The sequence below is a fragment of the Palaemon carinicauda genome, chromosome 3, assembly GCF_036898095.1.
Source record: "Palaemon carinicauda isolate YSFRI2023 chromosome 3, ASM3689809v2, whole genome shotgun sequence".
NCBI lineage: Eukaryota > Metazoa > Arthropoda > Malacostraca > Decapoda > Palaemonidae > Palaemon > Palaemon carinicauda.
Genome location: NC_090727.1, coordinates 32,422,268 through 32,442,494, shown reverse-complemented (window position 1 = coordinate 32,442,494; position 20,227 = coordinate 32,422,268).

Sequence of the window (20,227 nt, the reverse complement as noted above, 5' to 3'; positions counted from 1 at the left end):
CCATCCCTTTATTGACTATACCTGGAGTGTTTGATCCATAGTGTTTAAATAGATGTTGTTTTATTCTTGTTTTAGTTGTTGTAAGACTGGCTTTGTTTCCTCTACAACGAATTTAGGTTTAACATTTAGGGTTGTATTTTCCGGTCTTTTATATTGGTATTTTTTCTACAGACGATTTATTTCATCCAAGGCCATGTAGAAATAGTTATTCCGGCTCAAGAATGGGGATATTTTTAGTTCACATAGCTTATATTGCATAGCATAACATCTTAGTTTGGTGACAATAACTGTCAAATTTAAATCCACAGTTTGTTATTTAAGAGCTGTGTATGAAGTTTGAAAGTAAATGGAAATCTCGTTTTTGGTATTTTTTTGCTTCAAAGAAAATCTTATAGTAGAATGAAAAACGATGTAATGTAAGCGGTTCTGAGGATGGAGATTAGTTGCTGTCAAGATCAATTGGATATTTTTTCCATGGAATTGAAATATGTTTTAGACTAATTTGAAGGAGTGACTTGGTTTGTGTAAAAGTATTTCTGAAGAAACAAGGCAATGTCTAAATAGCTGTTCTGTAACTTCATTGATTGAGAATTATGAAAAGTTGGAGTAAAGAAATTATTTGTACAGTAGTTGCAACGTTTGGGATAAATCAATCGGACTAAGAATAGAAAGTGGAAGAGTTGATCATTTTATATCTTCACTGATTGAAGATGGTAAAGAGTCACTGCTGAAACTAGTAAAAAATTTTGAAAAACGAGGAAGGTTAGAGCAAATGTGAGCTCGAGTAAGATGAGAATAGATGGAAACCAGGAAGATGAATCAATGGAGGGTAATAGATAATTTGGAATTTGAAAGAATGGAATAAGTTTATTTGGTTAGGTTAGAGAAATGAGTCACAAAAGAGATGAAGCAATATAATTTAGGTAGCAGAAAAGTGGTGAGCCACATAATATGTGGAGGGATGAAGGTAGCAGAATATGTGCAAAGGATTTTTAAAAGATTTCAAATGCTTATGGACGACAAGGAAACAATGTGTGCAGGCATATATATATATATATATATATATATATATATATATATATATATATATATATATATATATATATATTTATATATATACACATATATATATATACAGTATATATATATATATATATATATATATATATATATATATATATGTATAAGTATATATATATATATGTATATTTATATATATGTATATATGTATATATATATATATATATATATATGTATATTTATATATATGTATATATATATATATATATATGTGTGTGTATATGTGTATATATATTTGTATATATATGAATATATATATATGTGTGTGTATATGTATATATATATATATATATATATATATATATATATATATATGTATATATATATATATGTGTGTATATGTATATATATATATATATATATATATATATATATATATTTATATATATATATATATATATATATATGTATATATGCATGATATTTATATATGAAAATGTGCGTGTATGCATTATATATATATATATATATATATATATATATATATATATATATATGTGTGTGTGTGTGTGTGTATATATGTATATGTATATATATATATATATATATATATATATATATATATATATATATATATATATATATATATATATATATATATGCACGATATTTATATATGAAAATGTGCGTGTATGCATTGATAAAGTTGGCCTCTTCTATCCATTGTTAATTAACTCCATGAGAGGAATTTATGAGGATCTGAGGATTGTCGGATAATTCATCACGAAAAGGTCTTAATCAATCTTTCGTTCTTTGTGGCTTCATCCGATTTCTAATTAGATTTTGATTATTAAGGATATTAACTTTCACATTTTTCTAGGAGTGGCAGCCATCTCTGATTTGTGTCTCCCCGGACAATTCTTCTGTTTATTTCAGTGATTATAATAGACGATGATATTATTCTTATCATTGTCACTGGTAATACTTATACTGATAATTTCTTTAGATTAAAATTTGGTTAGATTTCAGTTATTCCTATCTTCAAGTATAGCCTTTGTTTAATAATAATGGATATGAAAAATCCAACGAGTGAAATGTCTTGACGGTGGCAATAGCATTATTTTCTTCATCTGATGTTTTAGGTTTGACTCCTACTTTGGCTGTTTAATAACTTTTATCTTGTTTCTGATATGAGTTTTTGGTTTACTTTCGAACAGTTGTGAATCATTTCATTCTTCAGCTCAAGAGGCACCTTGAAAACAGTGCGAAAGTTCCTGTTTTTTTGTTATACAACAATATATAACTGGATTTATATACCAATGATTTTAGACACTGTGGTGCCTTTCCTCCCCATCTCTTTCACACCATTATCCAAACTTTTTAGGTCATCCTTACCTCCATCCCTCTTACAATTCTGAATTGTACATTTTTCAAACGCTTGTAATGTCCATATACCTCACCATTTGAATTAGTTTCCGCTAAGTATATATGTAAATAGTCTACATAATTGTCCTTTAAAAATCAGCAGTTTAATACCTTTAAAAGAAATTTAGCTCCACAAAGCATTAACCAGTTCAGTTTTGGCATCTATTGACAAGTTGAGTCATTGCAGTATTTTGCGCATACCCTGCTTGCTTTCTTGTTTCTATTATATCACTCGGCTTTTCTCTCAGCATATCAAATTCGTTTATGTTTACTCCCCATACTTTTTTTTTATAGATCAACAACTTACATTATTCCATCATCATATTTTACATTCTTACCACAAGCTACGTAACGGACTTGTATTTATGTATTTGTGAGAGAGAAAGAATGCTTGTGTGTGTTGTGAATGTGTTTTTATGCCGTGTTGTATATTAGCTTGTATGCACCACTGCAGGGGTGCAACATGAGTAATAATAAATAAATAATCGAGAGTAATTTTCCCTCTGGTATTGGGGATATATCTTCTTCCTCAACGGAATTCCATTCAAATAGCACACACACACACACACACACACACACACACACAGGCATCGTCTTAACCTCGCTTAACAACAAAGATATCAGTATACCTTTGGTGGTGGACTGAACTGCCAGGGTCCTTATCCAAATATATATTTTGTTGCATCGAGAATCCAACTTATTCTGCTCTGGAATTTCTGTTGCAACTCTATATTCAGTGTAAAGTTATGTTTCGCATGTTTTATCCATGTATATATAAATACACACACACTATATATATATATATATATATATATATATATATATATATATATATATATATTGGAATGTCACGTAAATACGAATATTTGAATTTTTTCTTGAATATTAATGTTTTCAAATTGAATGATTAATTTTGTCTGATTTTACCCCTTTGCATAACGTACACTATAAAGAAAGCGATTCTTATTTCGTCCTTTGAATGAAGAAATGTAATTTTTGTAATCGAATAGCTCTGTTTAATTTTTATATGTCACATTAGATTAGATTTAATTGACGTATAAATGATTGTGCTATTGAAAATTGAAGTAAACTTGCTAGGTTAGTTATAATCAGAAAGGGTAAGGAGTATTCAGTGCATAGATCATTTATTTTTCACGCTAACCCCAAGAAATACCATAGTTTTTCAAAGTTTTATGCCGATTATTGCTCCTTGATGCGGATAATAGTCTTATGTAAGTTTGGAAAAGTTTGGTCGACTTCTTAATTCTTTGAGCGTAAAGTTTGTCGTCCCTAAAGAAGTCCATTAAAAGATTGTTATAATCTCTCTCCTCTCTCGGTGTGAGAAGGCGAAGAGGAAGGGCTGTCGTTTCATAACAAACTATAAGCAGGATTCCGATGGTGTTGCCTTTTCTATCGTTTGTGTTCAAACATTTCCTGGCAAGTACAGTGGTAGCGTGTTTGCCTAGCATTCGCATGGCGGCAGATCGATCCCCGCCCGGGACCGTGAGTTTAAGCGGTTTAATGGGGAGGCCACTTCTGTGGTTGGGCACCACAGTGGTTGATTGGGCTTGCCCTTGCCCGACTTACGTTCTTCTGGTAAGTATCTATTCTGATGAAATTTGGACTTAAACCAGACACCTTTAACCTTAATCCATAAGTAAATATTTCAAATTTAGAATGACGTAAGAAGATTCTTTGGCTTTATTACACGTCGTCTAAGATGTGATGACAATATTTTCTATAACAGTTGATCAGACAGTATAAATAATGTACATTAAGCATGATTCCGAAGTCATCGTGTTGTTCATCTGTGGAATGAACGGTTTTCTAAGCCCTGTTTTAAAAACATTTATGTTTAATGTTTATTCTCCGAACGCACAAGTTCAAATCAGAAATTCGAAAATGCTGAAATATAAAGCCTCGTAAACATATACCTTTTCTTTCCACTTAGTTTAATGCTTAGAGAGAGAGAGAGAGAGAGAGAGAGAGAGAGAGAGAGAGAGAGAGAGAGAGAGAGAGAGAGTAAAAAGATAATGTTTTTTTTTAGCTTATGTAAACATCGTTTGTATAAAGTGTTACTGTTTAATCTCATCAAGGAAATTTAACGCTAGAGTTCTCTGATTGGAGACTGACGAAGAGCAACGTAATCATTAGGGAATCGTCCAAACGGTTGCCACCTTTTTTGAGACTTGGTAAAATGTTGATACATTTTTTCATAATGCTCTTGCCTTGAAAGACTGGGAGCTTTGCGCAATAATAATAATATCTTATTATATCTTATTGTCAATTGAAATTGAATGACAATGATTTGCAGTAAGTCTTCAACTTAGAAGCATTTGACTTGAAAACATCCAGATACACAAACACAATCCAACTGAAATCCTAAATCTCAGATACTGTAATGAAAGTTCATAAAGTAATACTGTAATTAAACAATATGTGACTTGATACAGTAAGCAAGACGACATTTGCCATATGAAAAAGGACTATTTGGTGACTTTTACAGCTGAAAATCGTAGGCATGTGATATATGTAGGTGAAGCCTACCCATCGACAAAATTCAACTTACAGTTTCTTGGAACCTAATAATTTTGTAGCTTGAGGTCTTTCTGTATAAAATCAGAAAAAGTTAAATGAATAGGATAATGAAAAACAACGATAACAGAAGCTACATAACCACAAAAATGTCGTTAACAATAATGATTATAATGGTAACTGTAATACCGAAATAAAGTAATGCCCCATTACTTGAAATACGCAAAAGAACAGAGTACCCAAAGAAGCTCCCGCTTCAACTCACACTCTCATGAAGATAATAAAGGCTTTTGTGTTTCCTCGAAAAGAAGAAAAATGAATGACAATGAGTAGAGATGATGTTTCCCCTTAGGAAGGGATACGTAATGATGCATGGAAACAAAGACCAATTTAAAAGGAATGTTAGAGGGTGAAGTGACGACTCGTTACTCTCCGGTAATTACTGAAAATTTTACAAGGATCATGAAAATGTATGAGAGGCTGATGCTGTTTAACATCAGTACAATGTTCAATATGTAGATAAGCGCATTTTGTACAGTGCATGATACTTAATCCTGAATTCCTACTAATTAACATGCAAAAATTTAATAGAGTTGGCAGACAAAGAAGCAGGTAAAATAATAATGTTTCACTAATTTATAAGAAAAAATTATATCCACTTTAAAATCTTTGCAAAGAAGAATACATATAAATTGCTACTGAGCTAAAAAAGATCATTTGTGTTACATAATGATACAAAGTATCCTAAGTCTTAAAATGCCATTAAGGACATCGTGAGTTTAATTGTTACCAACTCGGAAATAACCTCTAAATTTGGGTGGTGAGTAGCATACTGTACACAATAGGTACATTGCTAGATAGACGATCTCTCTCTCTCTCTCTCTCTCTCTCTCTCTCTCTCTCTCTCTCTCTCTCTCTCTCTCCCAAATCTAATGATTATTGTATGAAGCAAGTTAGGTATGGTCCAGATGTTAACAAAGCCCTTAAAATTTTTCCTGCCCTGTATTGACGTCAGAAGTTGCTCAAGATAAAGGAAAACACCCAGTTGCTTTAAGATTGGGTGATTTCACAAGTCAACTAAAAGGGTTGCACAAAAGATGTTTCTTTCTGAAGATTTTATTCCCTTTAAAAGGACAATTGCGTTGTATATTATACCCCGAGATACTTATGAAAGTTTGGATTTTATATAAAAAAAGGGGGGGGGGAGAGGTAAAAATAATCCCGGCGAGATTTTCTTCATATAAGTACATACGAATAAGATAAGGTTTGTTTTGTATGATTTAGGAATCCTCCTTGTATGTAGCAATCTTACCCAAACTAATGTATACACACAATATATATATATATATATATATATATATATATATATATATATATATATATATATATATGTATATATATATATATATATATATATATATATATATATATATATGTGTGTGTGTGTGTGTGTGTGTATGTTTGACGAAGTTGGATAGTTCGTCAAAAGATGTATTGGAAGGTATTTTCCATTAGAGTACGATAATATCGAAGTACAAGTAGTAAAACAAATATCACTCGTATTAGGGAAAAGTAGAAACTAGTAAGGATAAGGAAATACTTGAGTAATAGATCAGGAGTTTTAGTAACAACGTGAAATAATTTGACTCATACTATTTTGATCTGCGTTAGGAGACAAGGACTACATTCATAAAAATCGGGAAAAGTCATACACGCAAATACACACACACCTTACTTTGTCTAGTAGAGTTTTACTATTTTAGCTTTTTATTTCAGTTATGCAGGGTAAGCTATGATAACCTACACTCCGAGAGGATGTGGCATATTCTAGGCTGCGTTAGAAATGTGGCAACACTTTCTAAAGATAGGCAAGTCTCAACTCGTTGAACTAAACTATAGACCTTGGTGTACCCGGTATTCAAAAATTACGGCAGAATAAGAGTTGATTCGTGCAGGTATTTTTGGAGGGAAAAAAATAATGGCAGTCAAGTGTATGTGGGATACTCATAAAATTAAATTAAGCATTTAGCATGGTCTATGTGCGTAGGTTATGTGATATAAGAAGATTTGAAAGGACAAAAACGGTAAAATGAAAGGATTCGATATTTTTTGGGGATAGTTTCGTCTTGTGGAAGGTTTAGATTGTTACAGTGTGGTGGGAAAAAAATCTTCTATTGTAAAGTGTTTGGGGGAAGTAGGAGAGGAAGATACTTAAATGTATTGATGGTAAGAAACAGTTATTGTAATTAAAGAACCTTATTTTACAAGAAGTGTGAGTGAGTGCAAGGAAAGTAAATAGTGTGGAGAGAGAGAGAGAGAGAGAGAGAGAGAGAGAGAGAGAGAGAGAGAGAGAGAGAGAGAGTTTAAATGGCGGTGAGAAGTGGCCATTGTTTTCTCATTTGGAGATTATATATATATATATATATATATATATATATATATATATATATATATATATATATATATATATACATATATATATATATATATATATATATATATATATATATATATATATATATATATATATATAATGAGTGCGTATGTTCAAATTATAAAGAAGAGTGAAATATTAACATTCACGTCTAAAATCCAAATAAGGCGAATGGATGCAATAACATTTAAAAGTATACAGACCCAAATTAATTCATTATTCGAAGGTAAATTGTGGTTTTCATTCACGTCTAAATTGCAAATAAGGCGAATGGATGCAATAATTACAAGTATACGGAGACCCTAATTATTTTAATCGCAGGTAAATTGGGGGTCACAATACATTAGAAATACGTATAAAAGTATTTTCTTCAACTTTTTACACATTTTGTAATAGAAATGCCCAGTGTTACAAAGAAGCTTCGATTCAGCTGGTAGTTCACTCAGACTTCCACGTAGTTTGTATAAGCTCCCTTCCTCCAAGCCTTCATTTTTATTATTAGCTTTCCCAGACTTAAATAAAGTATCCTCATTGTGAAAGTTCTTCGACTATGGGATGAACAATCCTCTTAAATAGTTCACTGATATGGAATCTCGTTTTGTTCTAAAGTAAAAGGCAGCTCTCTTTTGTTGTTGAAACACCCGAGATATATGGAAATTTGTGTGTTCTTGTGCTAATAAAGGATTTGAGTAATGTACCGGTTTTTTCCCTCTCACGTTCCAAATTCCAAAGGAGAAGTTGTATTGTCGAATGATTTGGGTAAATCTAGAACAATTATTTTATATTACAGAATGTTTTAGATTTTCCTTCAATATTTGAATTCTTGGAAAGAAAGCCCACGAAAATACGTTGGATCTGGAAATTTCAACGCATTATAAAATAGGCCTTTGGTCTTTGTTTTTCTTTAGATTAAAAGGCAATAGTAAGAGAAAAGGGGAAATGAATATCCTGAAAGAAAATTGCTATCATATTATGTCTGTATTAATTTTGCATACGTTTTGTATGGGCCTGCTATTTTTAATTATTTTTGCGAACAGTACCTACACTGCGTAACACTATTTCCATGGCAGTTTCCCAATGTGCTTTGTTCAAAAAGTCGGTAATTTAAAATTTACCATTATCTTTAGTGCAGTCATACAAAAAAAAGAGCATCTAGTGGAACTATATCATAACGCTTACTCAAGTATACATAAATAAACACCCCCAACACCAAGTTTCAGATGTCTTATGTCCCATTAAACGACTTTCCATATACATCTTTTAATCATTGTCTGCATTGGAGAAGTTAAAATGAAACCGAATAAACGCTGGCATTCTGAGCTTCTTCAAAACAAGCGGTGGGCCGAGTATTAGCTGGTTTTCTCCATTGGGTAGTTTAGCTCTGATCCTGCGACATCCCGGAGACCACGAGTACTTTGTAGTGTTGGCATTGCTGAACTTGGTGATCACTCAGTTTATGGTTGTTTGTTAGTGCAGATGTTGTTTACAGGCAGCTGGTGGATTTCCTGATAACTGTCATATTTTGTTGTTATTATCTAGTGTCGAGTTTAATGTTTACTTCGCGGTGAAGGTAAAACGTGTGCTGTAGCAATATTTACGCTAAGAACAGTTTTCTTGTATTTCCTAGAGAAAACTCTTCCATCTCATCCAAAATTGTCTCATATTTACGGAAACTTTAATTTCCTTAAAGATTAAAGGACAATCCAAATGGGTTTAATGACACTTTCTCGTCAAGTGATCCAAGACAGAGAACCAGGACCAGGATAGGAGAAGTAACATCCATGTTGTGACGACTTCCCCATACACCATCACAGTTTAATGCAAGAATTTAGTCGACCTTATTGCAATTGTTTGTATCTAGATGAATGAATCCAAGCTGCTTTCGTAGAACGAAATTCTCTCCTCATATGATGACGAAAAATAATTAAAAACTGGACGATACACACGTCTTGTGGAACCCAGGTGCATGACGATGATAAGCCACACGAAGGTAATAATTATTCATTATAATTATAAGCGTTTTCTTTATGTATTCCTAGTTTTATTTTTTTACTTAAATACGTTTTAAGCCGAATTATTAATTTTCAGTATATGCAAAGAGATGTATTTTACAAATGACTAGTATTTTTAGACATCTTAATTTGAAGATCCAAATGATACACCGATGTATATTCAGTTTACTGAATATTTAACCTGTCATTTATATTTTATTCCTAATTGATTTCGTATTGTTGGTTTTTTTATGGTTATCTCCACAATTTAAATACTTTTATTAGTTTGACCGTAGAAAATTTTTTGTGAAGCCATTTAGTATATTGAATTTTAACCAAATGATATATTCCCCGTAATAGATAAATTTTGTCTCCTCTAAAATGTACATATGCGTCAATATAAAATCACACGTATGTATATGTATATATATATATATATATATATATATATATATATATATATATATATATATATGTATATATGTATATATATGTATATATATGTATATATATGTATATATATGTATATATATATATATATATATATATATATATATATATATATATATATATATAAATATATATATATATATATATATATATATATATATATATATATATATATATATATATATATATATATAAATAATGTGCGTACCCTTTCTGAGCGGGGCTATCATATCATAGCCACCCATACCAAGTTGGTTTGCTGTGAGCAATCAAACGAAAATCTCCCATCACCAACTCGCACCGGTCAGCTTGATGATGAAAACTGACCAAACTCCAGAAATGAATTGACATGGCTAATGTCTTTGCCCTGCAGTGGACTAGAAACAGTCGCATTTGTTGTATATGTATACATATATATATATATTATATATATATATATATATATATAATATATTTTATATATATATAGTATATATATATGTGTGTGTATGTATATATATATATTTATATATATATATATATATATATATATATATATATTTATATATATATATATATATATATATATATATATATTTATATATATATATATATATATATATATATATATATATATATATATATATATATATATGTATTTGTGTGTGTATATATATATATTAATATATATATACACATATATATATATATATATATATATATATATTATTTTTATAAGATCATATGCATAAATGAGATTCACGAGATGTATGTTGTAAATGCATTTGAAATTAAGATTAGAAAGTAAACAAAGAAAAGGGATGGTCTAATTAATATACCAATATCCGAGTTTCTAGGGGACTACAATATTTTTTAACTTTTACAGACATAATATTGATAAATTCCTGGTAGCTTCTGCGTAGTATTCATTAATGAATAAAATTGATGTACTGTAATTAGTTACAAATGCATGTTCAAGTTCCAAATTTTATCTCCATTAATTCAGCAAAATCATAGAAATATTTTGTATTTTCATGGGTGAAGTTTTTAAAACTTTGTGGATGACTAATTTTCTTTTTCTTATTCCTTTTTACAGGTAAGAAAAAGTTGGTGATCGTACCTTTAAGGTAACACTATTGTCTACTCGAGATCCTTGGTAATGTACCTTTATGTATTAATGGTGTTAGCCTTTATTTTGAACCTGGTATTATCATGGTAAGGTATCATTAGATAATTTGGCCTCGTGCAATTCTATTTTCCTTATTAATATGACGGTAATGAAGTAAATATTTCTACAAATTGTAGAAGACATGTACTTTTGACCATTTTTTTCGTTTTCGTGCGTATGTCATTTAGCTAAATTATATAATCACAGAGGCATCTGTGTCGTTACAGTGAAAGCGAATTGTAAAAATAAAAACAGTTTTTCCAAACCACTTTGAGATCAGTTTATATATATATATATATATATATATATATATATATATATATATATATATATATACTGTGTATATGTATATATATATATATATATATATATATATATATATATATATATATATATATATATATATATTTTTACACAGTTCATCGGAAGATTCCTTTTTAATAAGAATTTCTCTATTATATCGGCATTAATCTATGCGTGGGAATCTTACCTTATATTACAGTGTGTGCATAAAGCTGTTCTTAGATCTGGTAATAGTATGAGAATGGGCAAATTTAGGTGAAATAGGAAATCCAGATAATGATCTTGAAGGGATTGTCAATAACATTGTTTCATAGGCATATCCATTGTTTGTTTTTGTATCGCATGCATCTGCTAATAATAACGGTATTTGAAAATTATGAAGAGTTTTATTTCATTATCTATCTATCTATCTATATACCAAGGCACTTCCCCCAATTTTGGGGGGTAGCCGACACCAACAATGAAACAAAACAAAAAGGGGACCTCTACTCTCTATGTTCCTTCAGCCTAATCAGGGACTCGACCGAGTTCAGCTGGTACTGCTAGGGTGCCACAGCCCAACCTCCCACATTTCCACCACAGATGAAGCTTCATAATGCTGACTCCCCTACTGCTGCTACCTCCGCGGTCATCTAAGGCCCCGGAGGAAACAGCAGGGCCTACTGGAACTGCGTCACAATCGCTCGCCATTCATTCCTATTTCTAGCACGCTCTCTTGCCTCTCTCACATCTATCCTCCTATCACCCAGAGCTTTCTTCACACCATCCATCCACCCAAACCTTGGCCTTCCTCTTGTACTTCTCCCATCAACTCTTGCATTCATCACCTTCTTTAGCAGACAACCATTTTCCATTCTCTCAACATGGCCAAACCACCTCAACACATTCATATCCACTCTAGCCGCTAACTCATTTCTTACACCCGTTCTCTCCCTCACCACTTCGTTCCTAACCCTATCTACTCGAGATACACCAGCCATACTCCTTAGACACTTCATCTCAAACACATTCAATTTCTGTCTCTCCATCACTTTCATTCCCCACGACTCCGATCCATACATCACAGTTGGTACAATCACTTTCTCATATAGAACTCTCTTTACATTCATGCCCAACCCTCTATTTTTTACTACTCCCTTAACTGCCCCCAACACTTTGCAACCTTCATTCACTCTCTGACGTACATCTGCTTCCACTCCACCATTTGCTGCAACAATAGACCCCAAGTACTTAAACTGATCCACCTCCTCAAGTAACTCTCCATTCAACATGACATTCAACCTTGCACCACCTTCCCTTCTCGTACATCTCATAACCTTACTCTTACCCACATTAACTCTCAACTTCCTTCTCTCACATACCCTTCCAAATTCTGTCACTAGTCGGTCAAGCTTCTCTACTGTGTCTGCTACCAGTACAGTATCATCCGCAAACAACAACTGATTTACCTCCCATTCATGGTCATTCTCGCCTACCAGTTTTAATCCTCGCCCAAGCACTCGAGCATTCACCTCTCTCACCACTCCATCAACATACAAGTTAAACAACAACGGCGACATCACACATCCCTGTCTCAGCCCCACTCTCACCGGAAACCAATCACTCACTTCATTTCCTATTCTAACACATGCTTTACTACCTTTGTATAAACTTTTCACTGCTTGCAACAACCTTCCACCAACTCCATATAACCTCATCACATCCCACATTGCTTCCCTATCAACTCTATCATATGCTTTCTCCAGATCCATAAACGCAACATACACCTCCTTACCTTTTGCTAAATATTTCTCGCATATCTGCCTAACTGTAAAAATCTGATTCATACAACCCCTACCTCTTCTAAAACCACCCTGTACTTCCAAGATTGCATTCTCTGTTTTATCCTTAATCCTATTAATCAGTACTCTACCATACACTTTTCCAACTACACTCAACAAACTAATACCTCTTGAATTACAACACTCATGCACATCTCCCTTACCCTTATATAGTGGTACAATACATGCACAAACCCAATCTACTGGTACCATTGACAACACAAAACACATATTAAACAATCTCACCAACCATTCAAGTACAGTCACACCCCCTTCCTTCAACATCTCAGCTTTCACACCGTCCATACCAGATGCTTTTCCTACTCTCGTTTCATCTAGTGCTCTCCTCACTTCCTCTATTGTTATCTCTCTCTCATTCTCATCTCCCATCACTGGCACCTCAACACCTGGAACAGCAATTATATCTGCCTCCCTATTATCCTCAACATTCAGCAAACTTTCAAAATATTCCGCCCACCTTTTCCTTGCCTCCTCTCCTTTTAACAACCTTCCATTTCCATCTTTCACTGTCTCTTCAATTCTTGCGCCAGCCTTCCTTACTCTCTTCACTTCTTTCCAAAACTTCTTCTTATTCTCTTCATATGACTGACCCAATCCCTGACCCCACCTCAGGTCAGCTGCCCTCTTTGCCTCACGTACCTTGCGCTTTACTTCCACCTTTTGCTCTCTATATTTTTCATACTTCTCTATACTATTACTCTGCAGCCATTCTTCAAAAGCCCTCTTTTTCTCTTCCACTTTCACCTTCACTCCTTCATTCCACCATTCACTGCCCTTCCTCATGCTGCCTCCAACAACCTTCTTGCCACATACATCACTTGCAATCCCAACAAAATTTTCTTTTACTAACTTCCATTCCTCCTCTAAATTACCAGTTTCTCTTACTCTCACCTCATCATATGCCATTTTCAACCTTTCCTGATATTTACTTTTTACCCCCGGTTTTATTAGCTCTTCAATCCTCACTACCTCCCTTTTACATCCACCTACTCTATTCCCCCACTCTTTTGCTACAACTAATTTTCCTTCCACCAAAAAATGATCAGACATACCGTTAGCCATACCCCTAAACACGTGCACGTCTTTCAATCTTCCAAACATTCTTTTAGTTACCAACACATAATCCATTAATGCCCTTTCTACTACTCTTCCATTTGCCACTCTTACCCATGTATACTTATTTTTATCTTTCTTTTTAAAGAAGCTAGCACTTATTACCATCTCTTGTTCAACACACATGTCTACCAGTCTCTCACCACTCTCATTTTCACCTGGTACGCCATACTTACCAATGACACCTTCTACCTCTCCAGCACCCACTCTAGCATTTAAGTCACCCATAACAACTACATAATTCCTTCTACCCAGTCCTTCTACACACCTAGTTAAATCATTCCAGAACTCATTCCGATCTTCTTCACTTTTCTCACTACCTGGCCCATACGCACTGACAAACGCCCAACATTCCCTACCCAACCTAACCCTTACCCACATTAACCTAGATGATATCTCCTTCCATTCCACTACTTTACCTGTCATCCATTCACTCAGCAATAACGCCACACCCTCTCTCGCTCTTCCCCTTTCAATCCCAGACACTCTACCAGACATTTCACCAAACATCACTTCACCCTTTCCTTTCATCTTTGTCTCACACAAGGCCAATACATCCATCCTTCTACTTCTAAACATACTTCCAATCTCACATCTTTTACTCTCTATCGTACTACATCCACGCACATTTAAACACCCCAAAACTAGAGTGCGGGGAGCAGTCACTCTCCCCCCAGCTCCATCTCCTTGTCGATGTCTTGCAGGAATTTTTTACAGGAGAGGGGGTTCCCAGCCCCCTCGTCCCGTCCCTTTTAGTCGCCTCTTACGACACGCAGGGATAACGTTGGCGCTATTCTAATTTTTATATGCCCCCGCGGCCACAGGGGGCATATTTCATTATGAAGGTTAATATTATGGAGAGTTGTTTAATTGGGGATGTTAGTCATTAATTTTGTGATAATTCTTTGCTGATCTATATTGGTCATAAAGTACTGATTTGGTGCGACGCTCATTTTCCAATAATAACAAATAAGACTTTTATAATGATCAAGACGAGCCTTATTTTTTTTTTTTTTTTTTTTTTTTTTTTTTTAAAACGTCTGAATAGCCCAACCTGAGAGAGAAACTTTCATGAGAAGACCATTAAAGGCAACTTAAACATTTTACTTTTGTAAGAGCAGCAGAGTTACTGGTTTTAGAGGTCTTAATATTCTTATGTTTTGGTTGTCGTGGAAAAAATACAAGTTATCCGTTTAGAAGGATACTTTACGTTATTTTACTTTGATGGCTGCTCTTAAATCGTCACTGTCAAAGGACTCATGAAATAAGAAAGTATTCAATTTCCTCTTGAAAGCCTTAATGTCTTCAATCATTCGAATGTTTCGTGGGAGCTTATTATATAGTCTCGGGGCCGCATATTTAAAGGCTCTGGAGGCCAAAGAGGACATAAATCTAGGTTCCAACAGTTTGAAGCCATCTGTAACTATTCTCGTGTCGAAACGATTTCTTGGCTGCGCAATATGTAACAATACTCTTCAGTATTTTGGACGACCGGTTCTGATAACTTGGTGGGTTATTGCACATATTTTAGATTCAATTCTCGCTTTAATCTTCAGCCAGTGTAAATCAATTAATATAGGGGTGATCCTTTCTCTAGGTGGGACACCTTTTATCAGTCTTGCTCCTCTGTTTATTATGTTTTGTAATTTCTTAAGTTGGACTTTCGGTAAATTGTAGTAGATAGAGTTGCAGTAGTCAATCCTGGTAATAGTACAGTTTATCACAAGTTTCTTTACGGAATTTTCGTCCAGGTACTTTCTTTATAGACGCAATATTTATTAGATGATAAACAGCAGTTTTTATTACATTATTTATTTGGGCATTTAGAGACAGATTACAGCCAAGAAATACACCTAGATCTCGAACTTGCATATCTTGGATCCCATCACCAGTCCGAAAACTACCTGGCAAAGAATGAAAACTATTTCATTTTCTAACAATGAATCCTCTGTGAGTTTAGTCAATCTATGGAAAGAGAAAGAGACAGAATGGCAGGTCTACATGGCGGAAGACTGTGAAGCGAGAAGTAGATAATGAATGGAGAAGTATTGATTTAAAAGCTTAATAAAGAGACGACTGACAAAAGCTAACCGAGGTTCTTTGCGTCACTAAGCGTTGGAGATGATGATGATGATGATCTAACAAGTACCCCTTAGTCACCAAAAAGAAAATATCCCTTATAATATGTACTCCTAGAGACTACGACAAACACCGAGAGAATAATGAACACGATAATAATTACCAACCTTACCTTCTTTCACCCATGGTGAAACCTCCAGTAAATTACTTGAACTAAGGTGATGGTGGCCCAGTGGTAGCGTCTTTGCCAGACTGGGGTTCCAGTACCGCTCAAACTCGTTGGTTCTTTTGGTCTGTAACCTCACCATCCTTGTGAGCTAAGGATGGTGTGTTTAGGGGAGCCTATAGGTCTTATCTGCTGAGTCATCAGCAGCCATTGTCTGATACTCCTTGGTCTAGTTTGGGTGGAGAGGGGGCTTGGGTGCTGATCATAAGTATATATATGGTGAGTCTCTAGGGCATTGTCCTGCTTGATAGGGCAATGTCACTGTCCCTTGCCTCTGCCATTCATGAGCAGCCTTTAAACCTTTAAGAGGGTACACTTAGGTACATTATTCTATCTTATTTCTCTTATTCTTGTCTTTTTTTAAATATTTATAGCACATATATAAGAGATTTATTTTAATGTTGTTACTGTTCTTAAAATAATCTACTCTAATTGGTCATTACTTCTCATTTAGTTTATTTCCTTATATCCTTTCTTCACTGGACTATTATCTTTGATGGAGTCCTTGGGCTTATAGCATCCTGATTTTCCAACTAGCAAAGCAAGTAATAATGATAATAATAATGATATATTGGTTAAGTGTGTGCAAGTTTGCATATGACTATTTTTTTCCAAATTACCAAAAAATACATATAGGCCTAATATTAGTTTGAAATATCATTCGTAGATAAATCAAAACTTTATCTATTCATGGCAAATATAAATGAGAGAGAGAGAGAGAGAGAGAGAGAGAGAGAGAGAGAGAGAGAGAGAGAGAGAGAGATTTTAAGATATCTAAAAGAGCCACTGTCCTAAAGCTTCGTGTCACCCGGAGGTGATGACGTCATATTGTTTTTGTTTCGTTTATTTAATAAGATTCTGCTTACTGAGCTTAATGATAATGATGCAGTAGTAATAATAATGATAATAGTAACTTTGATAATAAGTATTTAAGGATTAATTTGTTATTCATAGAGATGGAACTTCACAAATCTCATAACTCGTATCTTCTATTGTTTTTTTCTATGATCTGTAATGCTACGCTATCGATAATTCGATTCAGTGTCGTAAAAACGGCCTTAATTCTTATGAAAACTTATCAATGTAGGTTATATCACGGTAAGAATGTACACGAAAAGTGCGTGTGCTCATTATTTAAGGAATATATCGTTATATTGCAAATTAAATTGTTTAGGAAGACAAATTCTTTACCGACATTTCGTCCGAAGCGGTCAGGCAGAGTTCGTCAACTCAAGGCAATTTAGCTTCTATCACACTGGCATTATGCCTTAAAGATTATAAATAAGGCTTGTATGTATGGATTTTTGCCATGGATAAACTTATTATAAGAACAAGAAATATGTAAATTAAGGATGATTTTATTTAAAATGATGAAATATCGAAGCAATGAGGCATTGCCCTTCTAACATCGAATAGGTACAAAGATCTGTAAAAAAGCTGTAGAGGAAAATAATACTTATGAAAATCCATGATTTAGAATCACATAAAATCCTACTATTGTATTACCTCCGCCACAGAAGTTGGAGGGAGGTTATGTCTTCGTCCCTGTTTGTGTATGTGAGTTTGTTTGTGAACAGTTTTCTGGCCACAGTTTTAATTGTAGAGTAATGAAACTTCCAGGGATTATCCGTTACGTAAAAAATCTGGAAATGCTGTTTCAAATAACGTGTGTGTCTCTCCTACTCTCTGTACCTCTGGCTACCAATGCTTTGCCATTTTAATCATATACTTATTGTCACTCCAAATCAGTTTCTTTGCTATAGGGCAGTGAATTAAGTCATTCTATTGTTGTGCTGATAAATATTCTGTTTTTTCTACTGACCCAAGTTATGAAAACAACATCAGGTCATACTGATGATGAACCAGGTCACAGTCAATCTGGTCTCACAGCCTTGTTACTCTGTTTTTCATATTTTTATAAGATAATTCAGGAGGCATCTAACTGTACTATACATTTACAGAATTAATTCCAGTATTTTATCCTTTGCCCTACAACCGAGGGACAAAGACTTTCATTATGGACATAAACAGTATTCCTGTCACTTTCTATAAGTTCCAAGGACTCATTCTGTTGCTGATATTATTATTATTATCATTATTATTATTATTATTAGCTAAGCTACAACCCTAGTTAGAAAAGAAGGTTGTTATAAGTGCAAGGACCCTAACAGGGAAAATAGCCCAGTGAGGAAAGGAAATATGGAAACAGATAGAATAATGTGCCTGAGTGTATCCTCAAGCAAGTGAGCTCTATACATTATTATTTTGTTGTGGATCTGAAACAGTTGGAAGAATGTGGGTCAGGAATAACTACAGGAGTAATTCTAAAGTTTTTCTTTTCATTTTGTGATTCTTTGTAAAGTGTTTTGGCATAAATAACTTAGAATGTCTTCTGTCTTGCTTTATATATATATATATATATATATATATATATATATATATACACATATACATACATATATATATATATATATATATATATATATATATATATATATATATATATATATATATATATATATAAAGTACTCTTTATATATATATATATGTATATATATATATATATATATATATATATATATATATATATAAAGTACTCTTTATATATTCCACTGAATTTTGTCTTTTTTTTCGATGATATGGAGATTAGTTCATATAATATGAAAATTTTAGCATTTGTAATCTTTGTTTTCCGTACTAGTGGTGTCAGTTTGTTTCTCCATGAAATTCTACATACACATATTGTGTATATATATATATATATATATATATATATATATATATATATATATATATATATATATATATATATATATATATACTGTGAAAAAAAGTTTATCAATCTTAAATAAGAAAACTGTACTACATGACCTAATCAACCCAATATGGCAGACAAAACCAATATAAAACCAAACCCCCCCCAAAAAAAAAAACCGAACCAAACAAAATAACCATAACAAACTAACCCAACACTACAACCAAAACCAAACCAAACCCAGAGCAAAGAAAAAATTCAAACTAATTCAGACCTAACCCAAAACCAAACAGAAATAAAAACCAAATTGTTACCAAATAAAACACAAAACAAACTAACCAAACTGAAACCATAGCCAAAACCACAACCAAACCAACCCAACCCAAACCTAATAAAAATCAAACCAAACCAAACCACAGCCAGAACCAAAATTAAAACCAAACCAAACCCAGAACCAAAATTAAAACCAAACCAAACCCAAACCAACCCAACCCAACCAAAAATATCCAAAATTAAACCAAACTAAATCATAAAACCAAAACTAAACAAAACTGACAGAAACAAAACAAACCTAAACCAACCAAATTAAACAAAACCCTAAACCAAACAAAAATAAAACCAATCTGAACTAGAACCAAACTAAAACCAAACAAAACCATCAAACTAAAACCAAACAAAAATAAAACTAATCCAAGCTAGAACCAAACTAAAACCAAACAAAACCATCAAACTAAAACCAAACAAAAATCAAACCAATCCAAACTAGAACCAAACTAAAACCAAACAAAACCACAAAACTAAAACCAAATCAAAATCCAAACCAAACCATCAAACCCAAACACAGTCAAAACCAAACAAAGCAAAACCAAACCACCAAACTAAACCACCAAACCAAAACCAAAACCAAA